The sequence below is a fragment of the Cupressus sempervirens genome, chromosome 7 (genome assembly GCF_028749045.1).
Source record: "Cupressus sempervirens isolate cs-2001-9-10 chromosome 7, ASM2874904v1, whole genome shotgun sequence".
Taxonomy (NCBI): domain Eukaryota; kingdom Viridiplantae; phylum Streptophyta; class Pinopsida; order Cupressales; family Cupressaceae; genus Cupressus; species Cupressus sempervirens.
In genome coordinates, this window is record NC_143124.1 from 460,021,182 (window position 1) to 460,034,636 (window position 13,455).

A 13,455-nucleotide genomic window follows, 5' to 3' on the forward strand; every position below is an offset into this window, starting at 1 on the left:
ACAAATCATTTACATTCCCTATGCAATCTAAATGCAATCAATTAGAAAATTGGAGACATCATGCAACCAATGAGAAATATCCAAGGTATGAGTGGGAATTTAAGATTCAACATGGATCATAGATCCATACCTAACCCTAAGTCTTCACATTCTTTAAAAGGAGGTCAAAAACCCATTGCATGTGTGCAAGAGAACTATGTAAGGGGAGATTATAGAAAAATTTTAGTGTGAAGAGGAAAAGGACTTAGAGAAATATAGCAACAATTAATTATTAATTAACCTATGCGGTAAACATTTGGCATCGTTGCTCGATGGACCTGGTACGCAGGTAGGTGGATATGAATTAAATGCCGAATCAGTTGAACAAGAATAAGAATAAGTTGAAGGAAAAGGATGAATTACGTGCAGCACAGGAAAATTTAATTTTGGCACAACAAGATGAACGCAGACGGAGATTTCAGCAAGTTACCAACGGACAAAAAGCACTGAAAAATTGTTAGAAGAGACTCAACAATGGCTCAATTTGGTGGAAGAAGCAAGGGAGGAGTTTCTAAACTTGCATACACCCCGGGAAGAGAATCTTGATGGAAGGAGATTGACTCACACGGCTTGAAGTGCCGAAGGAGCACGAGTGTGGAGTGACCTCTTCATTCGAGATATACTTCTGGAATGAATAGCTTTGGTTGACGAAGCCTCTTCTTCACCAAATAGCGCAGAATTCGAAAATAGCGTGGAAGTCAAAAACAACGCGGGTGTTGCAAACAGCGCGGGTGTTGAAAATAGTGCAGAAGCAAAAAACAATGCAGGTGTAGAAAATAGCGCAGGTGTTCAAAACAACACGGGTGTGCAGAACAACGGGGGTGTTCAAAACAGCACGGGAGCTCAAAACAATGCAGGTGTTTAGAACAATGCAGGTACATAACAAAACCCCCAACATACAGTAATAATGGTAGGTCCAAAAGAAAAGTTGCCTAAATTTGATGGTGAAGGAACCGCCGATCTGATTCGACATTATAAAACATGTGAAACAATCTGAAGAGCAAATGGCATAACATATACAAACAAATGGATTCGACAACTTAGAGGAATAGAGCAACAATTTCATAACAAGTTGATCAGAATAGTACAAGAGATAAGGAACACATACAAAGATCAAATCAAGCAAGGATTAGAACAAGAAGAGTAGATCTAGTACCTGAATCCAGCAATTTAAGATTGCATTCAATCAGCTCAAATGTTCTATTACTTTCTCACAATTGTATTAGAGGTTGAAATCCTATGTTGATAGGTTAGCTTAACAGCTAGGTAGGAGAATCTTTCGAGAAGGTCTTGAAAATCCTATGTATTAGGTGGGTTTAACAGCCTATTGTAAATCCTTTAACAGGGTGACACTTCATGTAAGTGTTTGTAAATCCTCTAACTAGGTCACTATTGACACAATGTAAAGCCTTTAATAGGGTAGGCCTTTCACAAGGCAAACCATCAGAAGTGGTTGAACATTGATTGTTGCATTGATTTTTGTGGGTGTCATCCCAACCCCAGTTTTACCTTCTTATCCTTGGAGGGTTTTTGGGTTACCAAGTCTTTGTGTTATATGGTGATACATGCTTTCATTTCATGTTTGCTTATATGTTTAATTGCATGCAATTAACTTTCAATTATATGTTAAAAAGGACTTAAAAGGATAAAAGGTGGTACTTTTGATTCACCCTCCCCTCCCCTCCTCAGAAGTACTCATCCCATTTGAACATTCCAAGAATCTGGCACATCTTATGTGATGGCCATAAATATATAAGATCAGCACACTAATGTGGGATATGATTATGTGAAAAACATGATCACTGTGATGTATAATAAAATCATAGCCACAAAGGTAGGAGAATTGGGGAGCTTCAAATTTCATCATTACTTAATGCTTATGCATATGCTCTTATACAAAAATATTGGTTAGATTAGCCCATATTTCATTGAACAAATAAAGGAGATGGAAGAATCAATCCACGTGCAATGATGGAATAGGGCATGGATAAATTTTTATCCTTACTCCAATTATATTTCATTTTATAATGATTTCATTTTCTCTATCATGAATATATTATTTTCTAATATAGAGAGAATTCCATGAGAGACAAGGAAGTTTCTTAGGCCAACTTTGTGTCATGATGATGTTTTATTAGATCATAATTGGAGGGATATGTATTTTTATTTGGAAATAACACTATAATGAGGGTATATGGGTGCCCACAACCTCCCCATTTTTTACCAAGAATTTTTCCTAAGAGGTTAGGAATCATTGATATCTTTTGGAAACTCAAATTGACGAATAGAGAACATTTAGGCCTTGCTAGGAAAAAATGCTCATTGTGTGTAGGAGTTTCAAGAAAGGAAATTTCACAATCAGAAAAGAGGCCATTGATGAAATTAATGTATTCCTTAGATAATATAAATTTCTATCCTTAGTTGGCAGGACTTATAATCTTTAACATGTCTTAGAATAACACTAAGAAGTATAAGGGGTTATAGTTTACCCTAGAAGAAACCCTTATGGGAAGAAGATATAATAAGAAATTTTCTATTTGATGATTTTCGTAGAGATAGAACCCTAAAGTGGAGAGATATAGTGAGGGTTGAAGAGGAGTCAAGAAGGATTGGGCTTGAATTTTTGGGATTATATATATAACAAAAAACATTTGGACACATTTAGTAAATGCATTACAAAATATCAAGGGATTATGTCACATATTCTTGATGAGGTTCATGAGAAATAATATGGAAGGGTGAATTATGTATCCCTTGAGCCATTTATATACCTTGAAAAGGAAGAAGATTAAGAAGAATATGCACAAACTATGACATCAACATGGAAATAGGGGTGAAAGAAGAAGAGAAAATTGACTGATATACCTTCAAAGGCTGGGAAAAGGGCTTGCAAATCTTGCCTAAAAGTAGTCATTATTTTGGTGACATAAGACAAATTATTTCAATAAGATAGGCAACAAAGAATGAAAAGGCTACAAGTAAGTTGGAATTGGTAGCAAAGATGATAGACAATGGGGTTGTTCAATCCTGAGAATTCCTTCAAGATGATGATTTTGTTAAGAGTTAGGAGATAAAAAGATTCTTATTTAAATTGAAATTTTTTAAACTATCTTTTTCATTGCAACCAGGGGATCCCAATGAGAATATTTTTGAACTCATAGGAAGGTTTCTATCCTATGATCTTGATAGTGAAACACTCACTTTGAAGGAGGCTATAGAGTTGGTGAAAATAAGTGGGACATTACTACTCTCTAGATGTGATCTTAGCTCTTCTTTTATATTGGATCAAATCAAAGAACATGAAAATTCAATTTATTTTTAAATCATTTGTCCTTGGGGGATTTTAGAGAGGATCTAGATACAATATAGATGTATAGACTAATGCAATTTTGAGCATCCCCTCAGCATCAACTAAGCCATTATTGATGGAAGTGATGACACAACTTAGGAGAGTGTCATGATTTTGAGTGAAAAGTCAGTATCTAGTGGAGAAGTCTCAAGATTATTGAGTGTAATGTCATTATTGAGCAAGGATAAGATGGATAATATTGTAGATCAATTATCTTAAAGAATTATGTTGCTTCTAGGAAGCAATATGAAGAGGAATTAGAAATGAATTATGTAATGGAAAAGAAAGATTCATGAATTTGTAACAGAGGTAAAAACTCTAAAAAAGGTCACCAAGCCATTGATAGAAGTTTTTGACAAAGAAATTAAAACAAAGGGAGAGGGATCAATTCCTATTGTGGTAATAGACCTACGTGTGAATATGGACATTGATGCAAAAGAATCAGCTAGAGATATTGAAATAAATGAAATGAAGGGTGTTTTTCCCCATAGGATAAGTATTTTGTAAAATATTTCTCAAAATGTTCATAGTGTTTTTATCTCTTTGCAAGGTATAGAACACCAATGTTATGAAGTCCTTTCTTTGTTAACTTTATTATTTAATAAGTGGAGCCCTTACTCTCATATCCTTGACAAATTAATCCCAATGATGACTATAAAGAAAAAGTTGCCAAAGGAAATTATCATTACTACTAAGAAAATTCTTTGTAGGGTTAAATAGTTGTATGGGATTTTCACTGGCAATATCTAATTAATACAAAGTGAGGTGAAGGTTATTGCTGATCATATACAAAGTTTCATATCTCCTATTATAGATGATGAAGGAAAGTTAAATGAATGAAAAGAATTATCTACATCCTTTGACAATAATCTAGAAAATAAAAGGATTGTTGCATATTTTGATGGATATGTCAATGTATAAACTTTTTATGAGGTTTGTGACACACTGTCTAAAATTGAAATGGACATGAACATGATTTTTAATGATGTGAGACCCATAAAAGATGCTAGATGGGGAAAATGATTGACTGAGTTGAATATAGTTAGAGATTCTATGTGTCATGATGTGGATACAAATATTACTATTTGGGAAGGAATAGAAGGATTAAGGCCTTGCCAACTAGACATAGCTAGAGAGAAGAATTGGAAGAAAGCATTAAGAGAAAAAAGAGGGAGGAAAATTGTCAAATTATGATACCTTAGTTTTGAAATTCACCTACTATAGATATACCTACATTGAAAATAAAGAACTAATCTTGAATGTCCATGCTCCCATCTATTCAAATTTGGAATTGTCTCCAATGTTTTATTTCTATTATTTTGTCTTTAATAAGGTATTATGTCCAATAATGTAATGAAATGTATATTTCCCTTTCAAGTATAAAACTTGTTGCAACTCATATCTATATATGAATTTCCAAGACTTAAAAGAGGGTCCAAAATTTAGGAAAATGAGTATTAATTTTAGATGTTTAACCGGTCCAAAAATGTGAAGCGTCATATCTTGATTTTTCTCATCGATAGAACAAAATAGAGTTTTAGTGTTTTGAGTCTATCTTGAGTCACTTCATTTAATAAGATATGACACTCCAAATGTATTATATCAAGTAAACTATTTAAAAATGAGAAAGCCATTTTTAATTACTAAAATTTGAATCTTTTCTCTTTTCATGCTATTTTTGAATTTTCTACGATTCAACGACAAGTATGTTGAATTTTGTTGGAAATTTGATTGAAAAGATCATTATTGAAGGAGATTGTTTGCAAAGAGGGAAATTGTTGATAAAAGAATGTTTTCAATCATTGTTTTTCCACTAATGTCAAACTTTCTATTTGCTAGAATGATAATTTCTTATAAGATCCATGTACTATCACTTAGTTGATTGATGAAGAGGATTTAATCAACAAGATGTAAGAAAAACACCTAAGGGAAAGGTTGAGTTATAGTTTTGTAATGGAGTGCAAGAATTAGTTAAGAAAATGGTAAAATTATATATTGATAATATAGTTGAAGATACAGAGGTTGGCCACACTTAGATACATTAGAAGTATAAGTTGTAACAAGGTTGTCTACAAAGCTTGACTAAGTTCATTAGTGAGTGCCGAGCAAGCTAGTTCATGCCAAATAGATTTTTAGTTAGTGCTAAGAAAATGCAAAATCTAGTGTGTGCTAAGTGAAACAGAAGGAGCCAAGAAAGTTCAGGTGTTGAGAAAAGTAATAGGTGTTGAGCATCAGAAAACCTAGTGGATGCAGAGTGAATGCATAGTAGGTGTTGAGCATCAGTAAAATGTAGTTGGTGCCAAGTAATATAGTATGTTCCAAGCACCAGAATTTCAATAATGCTGAGTTACTAAATTATTTGAAAAGTTAAAGATTCGGTAGATTTGAGCTAACAAGATTGTTACCTTGAATTTTGTGAACTAGATGGAGGATAAGGATGATGAGCTGGAGGCATAGCATTTTAAGTAAACCATTTTAAGGTGAATTTAGGAGGATTCTTCATGATTTTTCTAGAAGGAACACGATATGGGTTAGATTCATTGAATCCTACCTAACCCATTCAATCTAAAATTAAAGTGGGAAGATCAAGAGCTGAAATTTTTTTCTAGACTTCTGTTTAAGGAGTCATAGCCCAAGAAGCTAGAGTTGTTGGGTCAAAGTTGTTGAAGGGTGTCAAGGAGAAGGCATTGAGAAGAAGGAAGAATAGAGCACAAAGACTCTGCTTCAATAAGTGGCCATATAGGAAATTGCACTAGTAAATTGAGCAAAGAGACTCAATGAAACAAAGCTTGAAAAGAAGGACAAGTTGTCAAAGCTATAGAGATTTAAAGCTAGGCAATGTTGTGAGTTTAACAGAGATCTAAATTCTGTCAGTTAAGTTGTTGTTACTCTCTAATAATTGTACCAATTAGGATAAAATCCTATGGACTTAGGTTGGTTTAACAACCATTTGTAAATCCTTTAATAGGGTGGCATTCCAAGCGAATGTTCTAAAGTCCTTTAACCAGGTCCACTTCTAATAGGGTGGTTGAATCCTTTAACTAGGTCACATTTAATAGCGTGTTGTAGCCTTTAATAGGGTAGGCCTTTCACAGGGCATCACTTTAGAAGAGTGAGAATTGAGTAGCATGTTACTTGTGGTTTTTCCCAAATTGGGTTTCCATGTAAATCACTATGTTATGTGTTGATCTTTCATGTCTTATTCTTGCATGTTGATTTTATAGTAACTTGCTAAGTAGGAAAGTTTAAGCTTGGATGCATGAACAATTTAATGGGCTCACTTTACTTGATGAAAAAGTTTTATTAGGACATTTAGACCTTGAATGACTGATTCACCCCCCCCTCTCACTTATTCTAAAGCATTTCTAATAGATAGTTATAATTCATTTTGAATTATATCCCATTTCATGTTTTACTATTAATCAAATTGAATAATAAAATCATTAATATGATATGAGAGAATTAAGGGGTTTCATGCTAAGAATGCGTTATGTATGAGATCTGTATTCTATATTCAATCTTATTCAAAAGGTAAATGAGTAGATCTAAAGCTATAGTGTCAGATTGATGAGAAATAACCCAATGGATAAAGTATTGGTCATGTTATAATTCTAAGCAAGTTCTTAGGCTTACATAGCATTAAAATATTTGATCAAAATCTTTTACATTTTATGTTATGTTGTAGATATAAAATAGTTGGCCTAAACTTGATTTAGAGAGCTTTTAGTTATTTTATTATATCAAAGTAAGAATAATTGAAAGATATTATCTTCTATAATGGGATTAAATTTTAATAGTGTTGTAAAGAGAAGTGGTGATTAATCCAAAGGTATACCCATCTAAATCCTAAAAAATTCAAAGGGAAGAAGAATAATTAGCCTTATCAGTATGTCCTATTGGTTTGATTTGATATATTTTTCATGATTTATAGCTAACTTCTAGATGTTATCCACATCCCACAGATAATTGAAATCCTATTAAATTAGGAGCCAATGAAATAACAACTCTAGTGGGGAAAGTATTATGTAGATAATGTCAAAAGGTTCTCATGGTATGTATGTTAGCCCAATGTCTTTTCATCATGTGACATAGTTACTTTCCTTGAAGTACACTTTTCTTTTATCAAGTTAGTATGTTGTCACATCTAGGTGTGAGTACTGAATCTTTTATGGTAAAGGTGGGCCAATCAAGATAGTTCACATTTTCATAAGCGAAGGGCTTGCTTCTGTGGGTTCTCATTTGATGTATATTCTTAAGGATTGTCATTAGAAAAGTCATATTTTCCTTAGTAGGTGGTGACTTAGTCAAGGTTTCCTAAGTAGCGTTTAGTTTATTTTAACAAAAATCGATAAAAAGAACAAGAAAAAAGGTGAGTCTAGTCATAATAAAACACTTAGGGATAACATTGAAAGTAACCCACAATATCAACCAATAGAGGAAAGAGAATCTTGGTGAAATTTTCATGACCCCTTTCTAAGAGGAAGGTGTTGGAAGCATGAATGCTAATGATATTCCCATGGGGAAGTATTGTAGATATGTTACTATGATGATATATTACATTCATAACTAAGTTTTTCATTGATGTCAACATAGCAATTTTCTATGGTATCTGACAGAAGAACAATAGAAAGATCAAGTTAGTATAGATGGATAGTTGAGTATTCTAACTATCTGAGGTTATGGGAGATGCTTTTTAGTATTTGGTATATGTAGTTAAAGTCAAAAGAAGAAAGGATAAGTCTAGAAGAAGTGATCTAAGTTTTGGTGATTTCTGTTTTGAGATAGAGTTTACAGAGGCATGTTCTGGTAAACTTGTTATATCTCTTAGCAGAGTTGATATTCTAAGGATTGAAGTTGAGGACATGAATAAAACATGTTGATGATGATGTGGATAAGTTCTCTCATCATAATATTGCATGTATGAAAAGATAGTCAAGTTGCAAGGCAAAAGATTTATGTTATCACTAAGTGTAACATGTTCTTATTGTGGTCTTATAATAATTAATTGAGAAGGTCTAACAACTGACTCAGAGAATTGTTTTGAGGAATTGGTAGAAAGAAATGAAATTTTATTTTATCATGGTATGGTTTTATAATTGATGATAAGAAGCAGCAAGAGCGAAATGTGAAGTTGAGCAGAGTAGTGTAGAAGTGAAGGAAACTTCATTGTCGAGGTTTTGTTGAGTGATCCAAGGTTTGATATTTGAGTCCAAGATTTGTGACTTGGTCTACAAGGTTTGATAGTGATTGGTTTAGTTGAATGAACAAAGGAAAGAAAAACATAACAATAAATTACATGTTTGAGCAATGAGCTCTTCTTGTAGTTAAAATTGCATGTTTGGGCAGTGGGCTCATCTTGCATACATAGTACCACAACTCCTAATAGGGTTGTAATCTCTTAAAAGGGATTCAAAGTCTCCTCATAGGGACTCTATATACTAAATTTTGTAATAGAATCCTAATGGGGTCCATCCTCTAACAAGAAATATTTATATTAGTACATCATCTTGTGGGCATCATGTCCATTGGGGTTTTCCCTTTGATCAAGCATTTTTGTAGTCAACATATCTAGTGTAATTGTCTATGTGCATTTTATTATGGTTGTTGTTTAATTTGGTTGAATGGTTAAGTTTTTTTTTAAAAAGATAGATGTTTTAATTGTCAGATAAGTGATTCACCCCCTCTCTTAGTTATCTTGGTGGATTATTGTATCTAACAATTGGTATTAGAGCATCAGGTCCTTGAAGATAAAGTTTGAAAAATTCAGGAGATCCATGGAGAACATGTTTAGGAAAGATAGTCCAAAGTTTTATGGAACAAATTATGACAGCTGGAAAGAAAAGATGAAGATACATCTATTGTGTATGGGTCCAGAATATTGGATCTTAACAAAATCAATGAAGACAATCATTGCTGAAAATGATTTGGAAATTTGCACTAAGGTAGAAAGAGATCTTTTTATGTGTGACATGAGAGCTAAAGAGGCACTCTTGATTGCACTTCCTAAAATTGAGTACAATTAGGTAAAATCACTTGCTACTTCACATTTGATTTGGAAAGCTTTGGAAATAGTTTTGATTTGGAAAGCTTTGGAAATAGTTTTGAAGGAGATGCACATTCTAAGAAGTTAAGACTACAAAGTTGGATTTGTGCATTTCAAGATGCTAAGATGATGAAAGATGAATTTGTAAGAACAAATATAGGCAAGATATCAGAAATTACTGTAGGTTATATGGAAGATATTGAAGACTTTAACACCACCATTTAAGTCAGCAATTCGGATGATACAATTGTTGATATCTTGTACCAAAGATTTCACAAAAGATTCATTGCTTGGAAGACTTGAAGTAGTTGAGAAGGAGCTTAGATAGTCTAGAGAATTGAATAGAATAGAGACAACTTTCAGTGCCTTGAATATTCAACCCAGTCTATCAAGGAGCACAAGTGCTAGAGGAGATTTTGCTAGCAGTAGCAAATCTAAGGATGAGAAAAATATTGAAGAACAAGTAACCCTTCTAGTAAAAAGAGAAAAAGGAGGTAATAAAATCTTTGAATGTTGGGCTTGTGATGAATATGGTCATTATGCATATAAATGTCTTGAAAGAGAGAAAAAGTATAAGCGAGATTACAAGCCTAGAAAAGAAAGAAAGTGTTGCATGAAAATAAAGATAGTGATTCTGATGAATAAGCATTAAGTGCTAGTGATGATGAAATTGGATTTGTGGCAATTAAAGAAGAAAGTCTAGAAAAGGTAGATTTGGTGTCGTAGGTTGAGAAGAAATCTAATTGGATAATTGATAATGCTTGTTCACATCATATGACTAGTGACATGAACAAGATTTTTGACTCCAAAATTTAGGATGGATGAATTGTCAGAGTTGGAAATAATGTATTTGAATCTTATTGAAATGACATGTTTGGTTGCAAAGGTAGATGACAGTTGGTTATGGCATAAGACATTTTGTCATATAAACTTTGAAAGTATTGTAAAGACTAGTAGAATGTTTGTAGTTAGAGATTTTTTGAAGATTGTAAAGTGTACTAACACAATTGGCAAGGAGTGTGTTTTGGAAAAGCATAACAAAACTTCTTTTCCCAGCAAGAAGTTTACCACTACAAAAAAGTTGAAGATTATACACATACATCTTAGTGGTCCTAAAAAGACTAAAGGATTCTATGGTGAAAGGTATTTTATGATTCTAGTTGATGATTTTTCTAGAATGATGTGGGTTGCATTTCTTAAAGAGAAATCTGAGGCATTTGATAAGTTTAAGATATTCAAGAATAGGGTTGAGAATGAATTTGGTATGAAGATTAAATGATTAAGATTAGATAGAGGAGAATTTACTTCAAATTATTTTAACATGTTTTGTAAATAAAATGGAATTAAAAGATAGTTATCAGCTCTAAGAACCCTAAACAAAATGGCATTGTAGAGAGAAGGAACAAGTTAGTTATAGAAGCTGTAAGAGCTATGTTAGCAGAGAATGATGTATCCAAAATGTTTTGGAGAGAAGCTATGAATACACTAGTCTACACTATGAATAGAGTGAAAGTTAGGAAAGACACAAACAAGACATCTTACAAACTATGGTTTGATCACTCACCTACAGTTAAGTATTTCATTATTTTTGGGAGTAAATTGTTGGAAATCTAATTGAAAAGCTCATCGTTGATGATTAAATTGTTGAAGATCAAAGAGGGAGATTGTTGCAAAGAAGGAAGATTGTTGTTTTAAATAATTATTTTGTCATTGATGTCAAACCTGCTACTTGTAGGAATGGCATTTTCTTATAAGATTCAAGTACTATCACTTAGTTGATTGATGAAGAGGATTTGATCAACAAGATGTAACAAGAGTACATAAAGTGAAGGTTGAGTTATGATGTTATAATGAAGAGCAAGAATCAATTAAAACAATAGTTAAATAATGTATTGATAACATACTCAAATAAAAATAGGTTGGTCACACTTAGAAACATTGGAGGAAGAAGTTGTAACAAGGTTAAATGCAAAGCTTAAACTAAGATCATTAGTGGGTGCTGAGCAAGATAGTTGAAGTCGAGAAAATTTTCAATTGGACCTGAGTAATAAGAAATTCTAGTGTGTGCTGAGTGATCTTTAGGTTTCAAGTGAAGATTAGGTACCAAGCATTAGAAAACCTTAGTTGGTGCTGAGTGATCTTTAGACTTTGAGCATCAGGAAAAACACAGTTGATGCCGAGTAACACAGTATGTGTCGAGCACTAGTATTTCAATAGTGCCAAGCTACTGCATTATTTTAAATGATGAAGATTTGCCAAATCTGAGCCGACAAAGTGGTTACCTTGAATTTTGTAAACAAGTTGGAAGATAAGGATGATGAGCTGGTGGCATATAATTCTATGTAAACCATTTTTGAGAGAATTCTAAAGGATTATTCAAGAAGTTTCTAGAGGAAACAAAATATGGGTTAGAGGCAATGAATCCTACCTAATCCACATGAATTGAGATTAAAGAATGGAAGAATGGAGTTGGAAAATAAGTCCAAGACTTCTATTTAAGGAGTCATAGACCAAGAAGCAATTTTTTTTGATACTATTGCTGCTAAAGAGCCAAACTATGAAGTTGTTAGAAGGGTGTCAAGAAAGACATATAGGAGAAGAAAGAACACATAGGCTCTGCTTCTACAATTGGTCATGAAAAGATGATTGCATTGGTACATTGAGCATGGAGACTCAAGGAGAGTAAGCTTGAAAGGAGGGAAAGCTATCAGAGTTGCAGTGATTGAAGGCCAAGCAAGGGTATGAGCTGAGAAGTGATTTGAGATCTGCAAGATAAGTTGTATGTTGTTGTCAGGTCAAATAATTTCTAATACTCTCTAGGAATTGTATTAGATTTGAAAATCCTATGGACTTAGGTTGGTTGAATAGCCATTTGTAAATCCTTTAATAGTCTGGCATTTCAAGTGAATGTTCTAAAGTCCTTTAACTAGGCCCACTCCTAAAAGGGTGGTTAAATCCTCTAACAAGGTCACATTTGATAGTGTGTTGTAAGCCTTTAATAGGGCAGGCCTTTCATAGTGTATCACTTTAGAAGAGTGAGAATTGAGTAGCATGTTACTGGTGGTTTTTCCCAAATTGGGTTTCCACGTAAATCACTATGTCATGTGTTGATTTCTTGTGTGTTATGCTTGCATGTTGATTTATAGTAATTTTCTGATTAGAAAAGTTAAAGCTTGGATGAATGAAAGGGCTTGCTATACTTAGTGAAAAGTTTGAATAAGACATTTGGACCTTGAATAATTGATTCATCCCCTCACCCCCCCCCCTCTTAGTTATTCTAAACCATTTCTAACATAAGTGTTGTATCAAAAGATGATGATATTGGTAAGTTTGATGGTAGAAGTTACAAAAGTATGTTTCTTGGTTATTCATTGAAAAGAAAGGCTTATAGATGTTATAATCAGAGAATTAAGACTATTATGGGAAGTGAAAATGTGAGAATTGATGAAAAATTCAAGATACAAGAGAGAATAGTTGATTAAAATGATGATGATGTTGTTACTAAGCCAAGGAATGATGAGGTATTTCTTGAGACTAACGATGATTTGTAGAATGAAGGAGAGCTAAGGTAGGAAAAAAGATCAAAACCTTTAGTAGAGACAAGATTTGAGATAGCAAGTCCTACTTCAGCAAAGAATATGATAAAGAATCATCCATCCAAGAAGATCATCAGAAACAAAGACAAATGTGTGATGATAAGAAGCAGAATAAATGAAGAACTATGCTTGATATCAAGTTGAGCCTAAGAATGTAGATGAAGCATGTAAAGATTATTATTGGAAAAAAGCAATGAAAAAGGAATTAGATTAGATAGTAAAGAATAAGACATGGGAATTGGTCCTTAGACCAGCAGACAAAAATGTTATAGGAAATAAATGGATATTTAGAAACAAAATAAACAAACAAGGCAAAGTTGTAAGGAACAAAGCAAGATTGGTATGTAAATGTTACTCACAACAAGAAGGGATAGATTTTGAGGAGACTTATGCTCCAGTGGCTAGAATATAAGTAATAAGATTATTCT

The 13,455-nt window shown here is 33.1% G+C and overlaps 1 pseudogene; it reads left to right on the plus strand.

Moving 5' to 3' along the window:
• The first annotated feature begins 908 nt into the window (after positions 1-908).
• The window catches only part of LOC149547539 (chaperone protein dnaJ 20, chloroplastic-like), a 67,711-nt pseudogene continuing 55,164 nt past the window's right edge, over positions 909-13,455 (plus strand).